This window comes from Pseudorca crassidens, chromosome 10 (assembly GCF_039906515.1).
Source record: "Pseudorca crassidens isolate mPseCra1 chromosome 10, mPseCra1.hap1, whole genome shotgun sequence".
Taxonomy (NCBI): domain Eukaryota; kingdom Metazoa; phylum Chordata; class Mammalia; order Artiodactyla; family Delphinidae; genus Pseudorca; species Pseudorca crassidens.
Window position 1 is genome coordinate 18018713 of NC_090305.1, and position 7307 is coordinate 18026019.

Here is a 7307-nt window from a genome sequence, read left to right on the forward strand (position 1 = left end):
AACTTCAAAAAGCTTTGTCTTTATGGGGTTTGGAAATCTCCAGTCATTATGTCCCCTTTCTCAGGCCTTCCCTCTTTTCGAAATATTATTGCCTTTCTCTCCTTTATCACCCGCAAGAATAACAACAGACATTTTCGGGGGAAAGTTGGGGGCTCTTAGCAAAGGGTTATTTTCCAACTGTCATCAATTTGGATTTTGCATATCAATAAAAAATTAATAAACTAATTTCAGGCATAGATGACACGGTTAATATGGAAGGCCTATTGTTAGGAGAGAAATAGTATATTCTTATCAGTGGATTTAAACAGCTATTCATCATTTCTAAAGGGCAATTATTTGGAATCCATTAAACTGGAATTCATAATACCCCTGCACACTGAATTTTAAATAGAAATCTGTATTTAGATGAAGGAATACATTAGTATAAGTCATTAGAGCACTGAAAATCCATGACTTGTTCATTTTTCACTCTTCTTTTTTCAGATAATATGAAGCACCAGGGATGTTGGTCCTTTAGTAAAACCAAACTAAAAGAAAACTAGGCACTCTTTTCAGTAGCATTACTACGGATAGTAATGTTTTCTTTCTTTCTCTCTCTCTCTCTTTCTTTCTCTCTTTCTTTCTTTTTCTTTCTTTCTTATCTTCATCTTCCAGTTTTCCTAATTATTTCATATGAAATGAATAATCCCATGGTCCAATTCCCAGTCATCCATAGAAGACTCCTGACTCACAATTCTCTCTGCAATTGTGCCTCCTCTGGCTGCTTAGGCATCTACATCCTGAAAGTTACTGCTTAAGATGAGCATATCCAAGCTAAGGGGAGATCTTGTGCACAGTGACACAAATTCAGTTTCCATTAATGCACATTTAAATTATAGAACATTTAAAAATAAATTTAAGCCCCATCATTTTAAATAATATGAAAATAGTGGTTATTAGACCTGTTTTAATACCAGGGTCGGGAACATTTATAGCTATTATATTTAGGTATGCAGAAGTGTGGCTTTTATTGTTGTGAAGCGAAAGTAGAAAGCTTGAGGACCAGACATCTAACCTAGTCAAGCAATGTATTTTACACTATCAACTTCCTTCACGTCCCCTTTTCCCTATATACGCCATGCTAAATAAATGACAGCCCAGCCTGTGTTAGAATGAATGCCAACTCTGAATTAGCGTGGATTGATAGAAATTTTCCTGGGTGACATCTCTACTATATTCTCCCAGCTTGGACTTCTGTTAACATTTATGTACTAGTTATTTACATTGACTTTTTCAGTAGATATATTTGGAAAAGGGAAAATTATAAACCCGCAGCTAAACAAGATGAAGATAAGGAAGACCTCGGTAACCTGGATTATTCTCAACAAGACTTTACCAAGCTTCCCCATCCCCCCAACACACACCCTATTCCTCCATTACAGGCACATCTTAATGAGACAGCCTAATAGAAAAACAGCTAAAATAGTAGTCCTAGGCTCCACGTGTGTTGATATGTGCTGGCAACAAATTAGGTTTCTTAAAAACACAGCATATGGCCCTATGACTTGCAGCCTCGTTGGGAATGGTGTGAACACAGTCTGTTCCAGCATCCATACTATTAACATTTTTCTTGACAAGAAACTAGGTTTTAAGTAGGCGCACAAGCTTATACATCTGCTCATATGTGCATGTACATGCAAGCAACCACACACTGTATTCACATACCTTACATCAGACCAAACCATACGCTAGTCAACATGTAAGCTGGGTAACATTGATTTATAGGCAACAGTTCCTCTTGAGTCACTGTTTGAAGTCTTGGATAATATATAGTCACACTTAAAATGAACAGCAATGTGCTTTTACATGCAGAGGCAACAGGAAATCCAGACGGGGCTGCAGTTTGTGTTTGTGGCTGCTTTGGACTTTTTCTAGATACACGTTTATGATGTTTGTTTTTCTTCCTCCTAATCTAAATAGATAAATTTAACCTCACTTTCTTAATTCACAAAATAAAATTAAGCACTTGTCAAGCAACTTTTAAAGATTCATTAAATTATATTTTATGTATATTGTATATAAATGTATATGTCATATTTTAAATAAGGTACTACATATATAAAATATGTGTGTGTGTGTGTGTGTTTTTATGTGTATAAAGTGGTGAGCAGATGACCATAATACCTGCACTTATATGGAGCCTTGTTCTGGTTTGCTGGACTGCTGTAAGAAAGTACCACAAAGTGAATCGCTTAAACAGAAATGTATTGTCGGGCTTCCCTGGTGGCGCGGTGGTTGAGAATCTGCCTGCATCGTGGTTTGGTGTCAGACTTTGGCTTGCTAAGTTCCTTGACTTGTAGGCATGTTTGCCTGATCTCTGCTTTCATGTTCACGTGGTGTTCCCCTCATGTTCAGTCTGTGTCCAAATTTCCCTCTCTTACAAGTAAACCAGTCATATTGGAGTAAGGGCCCATGCTACTGCATATGATCTCATCTTAACTAAACTAATTCATCAACAATGACCTTATTTCCAAATAAGTCCACACTCTGAGGCACTGGAGTTTTGGACTTCAACACACAAATTTGGGGGGAATACAATTAAACCCATAACGGAGCCTATAGATGCAACCAAGGAGGCTAGCCCAACTTGTAAACCAGGTTTAATTAATGGCTTTGGGAGGGGTTGGCTTCATTGAAAGCTAAGCTCTCTAGCACCACTCCCATTCTCAAGAGTGAAATGGGTCTGCCAGGTGGGCTAGACCCACAGCTGGCTTTGGCCAATGGGTGTATACTTTACCTGAAGCAGGAAGTCACATAAATCATAGTCTAGCCACCACTCAGGAAAACAGTGAAACTGACAGAGATGTAAGTTCCTTGGAGTGGGAAAAGTGGGAACGGTCAGACTGAGAAGCTCTTCTGAGGCCCGGATGCAGACTTCTTGAATTCTAATAAACCAAGGGGAACCAGACTGTCAAGGCTGTGCCTTTCTCTGGCATAATGCCAAGAAGGCCATTTGTATATGACATGACTACACTTTTTCCAAATGAGAATTATGTTAATATTTTGTAGGTAACTTTTTTGAAAATTTATACTACTACTACTACTACTACAGTTGAAAGTCTATTAACCAGTATATCTTGTTATCAAATAATGAGAATAGAATGCTTCCTTTTTAAAGTGAGCTTACTACATACCTTGTAAATGTTGTTTAATTTCAATCTGTCCTATTTTTTATAGAAATACAATGGCTTATCGTCAGATTTCTAATTTTAAATATACAAAATTTTATGCAAACGAGAATTCAAAAGAGAGTTGCACATGATCTATACTTAACGTTTGTGAAATGAGTTTTGAAATTGTATTCATTGTACATTAGAGAGCAGAAAATGTTGGATGGTCCCGTGAAAGATGTGAATTTTTAAAATACATAGTTATTTGGTGAGAGAGAGATAGCAGTTTGGGAGAAGCTGCATGAGAAAAATCAAGGAAATTTTAGACAAAATTAAAACATCATTGGAGTGGGTAGAACAGATTTAGTTTGAGAAGACCTTTTCCTCATTGATTAGAATATCCTCTTTATCTAGAAGGCGGGAAGATTGGGTCTTTCTACATAACTGGGGGAATATGAGGAACAGAGAACAAGCTCTGAATGAATTCCAAAATACAGAGTTTGAAGGAGCATGTTGAATAGTCTTAGAAATAGAATAAGTGTGTTCAGTAAATTATTGTATTATCTATAATGCTCTTTCCTTGTGTTGGAATTTTACTCTTTGCATTGTTAATGCCATAGTTATTAAAATTAATGTTACTTAATTAAAATTTTATATGGTTTTACTTTTGATAAATTAGTTATAATCTCAGTCCTATTTATAGACAGCTCAGTTCTTATTTTAAATAACCAATTTTTTTAGATCATGAGGCACTTAGGAGAAAACCAAGGGCATCACCTCACAATAGTAAATAACAGCTGGCTGATTTTCCTAAGACCTGACTACAAATGGCCACACAATTCCTCAACACTTCTGAATAGAGTGATGTGGTCATATCACATAATTCGGTTAGAAATGAATTGGTTTTATGGGTTGGATTATATTCCCCCAAAAGGTACCTTGAAGCCCTAACTCCCAGTGCTTATGAATGGGACCTTATTTAGAAATAGATCCTTGTAGATGTAATCAAGTTAACGTGAAGTCATTAGAGAGCGTCCTAATCCAATGTGACTGATGTCCTTAAAAGAGGAAGAATATGTCATGCAAAGAAAGAGGCACACAGTGAGAACGCCAGGTGACAACAGAGGTGGAGATTAGAGAGCTGCAGCTGCAAACCAAGGTGTGCAAAGGGATAATGACCACAACCAGAAGCTAGGAAGAAGCCAGAAAGAGTCTTGAAGGGAGCATGTCCCTGCTGACACCTTGATTTTGGCCCTCTAAGCTCCAGAACTGTGAGAGAATAAATAATCTCTATTGTTTTAAGTCACCCGGTACTTAGTACTTTGTTACAGCAGCTCTAGGAAACTAATATACTGGCTTCTGGGCATTTGGCATTTTGCATTACTAGCTAATGCTTGCTGTTATAGAAACTAAATGCCTATATAAATGAAATTGCCAACTCCTTGAAAGCAAGTATATGTTTTTTCTGGTTTTGGTCCTACTTTAAAAATACATATTTGCCCACATACACATATTTTAGTCTTCAAGTAAATAAGTCATTTCTGTAGTAGTTAAGGGTATAACAACCTAAGGATAATGCCTGCCTATATATGGTACAATTCAATACATGAATCAGGCCTGCATAGTCCAAGGTTGAAGTGTGCTCGGGGGTGATTTGTGTGTTCTTTTAAGTAGACACCAAATCTGAACCTAAAAAAGTTAAATAGATAAGCAACATCTTTCCTCTTTCCAAACTCTTTCTAGAATTTTCCCTGTCCAAATGATTACCATCTCTTCTTCCAAACCCAGGCATCCCCTATCCTCATACTGCTCTTGGGATTCACAAAACTTCTCATGGTGCCTTCCCAAGCCTGTCCTCACATCAAGTGCACTTTTCTGCCTTCCCATTAAGAGCATAAGAATCTGAATTGAAATGTCTGTTTTCTCAGTGTGGCTTACCTCAGCTGGGTGGAAGCAATCTGATTAAATCAGTTTACTTTTAGGAATTAATGGCAGCTTACTTGATTTTCCCAAGGATATTTTGAAACAGGAAAGTCATTAACATAAATTAGTCTTTTATTAATAGAAATTTAGAAAGCATGCAAAACAAAGAATTGTATGGTGTACAAAGAAATTTCGAAGGAGTTGGTCTTTCACATTATTCATTATATCTTACCATTAGATAATAGCCTACTTTAACATAGCATATATTTCTCCCTTCTGCTCCCTGTAGGCATGTAAGGGGAGACTGTGTTGTGAAGATACCCGACAATTTCAGGTGAGTATTTAGATTCAGATTTAACATTCATAGAATTTTTAGGATAAAAACATTTTTAGCATTTACAAAAAGGTAGACCTAGGTTTAAATTTTGGAGTCATCTCATAGGACAATGCTGAGCTAATTGTCTAACTTCAGAGCGTCTCAACCTCCTCTATGTGAAATTAAAACTAAGTGACAAAACACATATAAATTGTCTGACACAGTTGCCTGAACTTCATTCATTCAGAAATATTTATTGTGTGCCTGTTATGTCCCTCACACATAATACATAATCAATAAAACTTGTTTTATGTCCTTTGTTGGCAAGCATACACACAAAATATGCAATAGCATGACATTGTGTAGATTGAAACACGCATAATCAATTATGTTCGGCAAACTATCACGCGTCGGCCAATTAGATTGTTGCTATTTCTTTTTGCCATACCACTTCTTGTTTTGTATATAATTTCCCTTATATGCAATGTATAGTTTATACTGTCACATTAATCTCAAAGAGATTTGAATCACATTAAGTATTACATGAAACAAGAGGTACTTGTCCCGTGATGGTGGTTGGACTAAGGCAGCATTTCTAACAACTTAGTTAGATTTTAATTTTTTTTTTCTTTTTTTTTTTTTTTTTGCGGTACGCGGGCCTCTCACCGTTGTGGCCTCTCCCGTCGCGGAGCACAGGCTCTGGACATGCAGGCTCAGCGGCCATGGCTCACGGGCCCAGCCACTCCGCAGCATGTGGGATCTTCCTGGACCGGGGCATGAACCCGTGTCCCCTGCATCAGCAGGTGGACTCTCAACCACTGCGCCACCAGGGAATCCCTAATAATTTTTTTAATACAGGATATTTTCACTTGAAATTTACTATAAAGGAAAAGTATTTTTTATTGTTTTTATTAAGGAAATATCTCATATACATGGTATATAAGTTGGAAAAATCTATTTCTTAAGTTTCCAGAGCAATGAAGCTAAGTTTTTAAAAACAAAGTTTGTTCTGATCAATTAACTGAGTTTTAGGAGGTTGCTTCTTTCCATTCCGTAGGAGAACAGTTCAGGAGTTGGCACTGTCTTACTTCACAAATAAGGTATGATATATAAAGATAAAGAGTGTTTAAGGTCATGATTTAGATTTACCCTTAAGCTTCTATCAATAATTAAGCTCTGACAACCTTCTAGGCAACAGTTCTTTTTGTTTTCAAAGGTTAATTGCAGAGTTTTTCTGTGTATTTCTATCCTTTGCGCAAATATTCAGTTAGCAAATTAGTTAGCTAACTCAGTGGATCTGATTATTCGTGTCTGTTGGCTAGCTGTAAAAAATACTCAGAAGTCCATCTTTCATGTTTAGACACATATATAATGTGTCTGTACTCTAGTATTATGTGGCTTTGAATATGGTTTGTAACACCCAAAAAAGATTATATGGGTCAACCAATGAATACCCTGTCATGTCTTTATTTTTATTTTTTTAAGTCTGTCCACCTGCTTGCTCTCTTACCATTTATGTGTTAGTTTAAAAATAAGATAATCAGGAATGCTGATCAGTCAGCATCATCTCTGTAGTTTTCTCCAGACTCTTTGGTCTACACTAATATTGGTCGGCTATGATTTGGGTTGACCTTAGTCATTTCACTTGTTTAGGCCTTAGTTTCCTCTTATGTAAAATAAAGGGGTAGGACTCAAGATTTTTTTTTTTTTCTGATTTAAATTCCCATCCCTTTATTTGAATTTCTGTGCTGGGTGGCGCTGCTGCATTCACAGGTACTCTATAGAGGCTCTGCCCCCAGGGATGTTTATCGTTTGGACCCATGTTCAGGTAGTGATGAAATCAGTAACAGGGACTAGTGTGGAAAACTCTCATTGGTCGTGGCTTGGGGGACAGCAGACAGTGGGCTAAAGTTTGCTCT

The 7307-nt window shown here is 37.0% G+C and overlaps 1 pseudogene; it reads left to right on the forward strand.

Annotated features, from left to right (window-relative positions):
• The window catches only part of LOC137232657 (uncharacterized), a 976682-nt pseudogene extending 970194 nt beyond the window's left edge, over window positions 1-6488 (forward strand).
• Window positions 6489-7307: the final 819 nt, after the last annotated feature.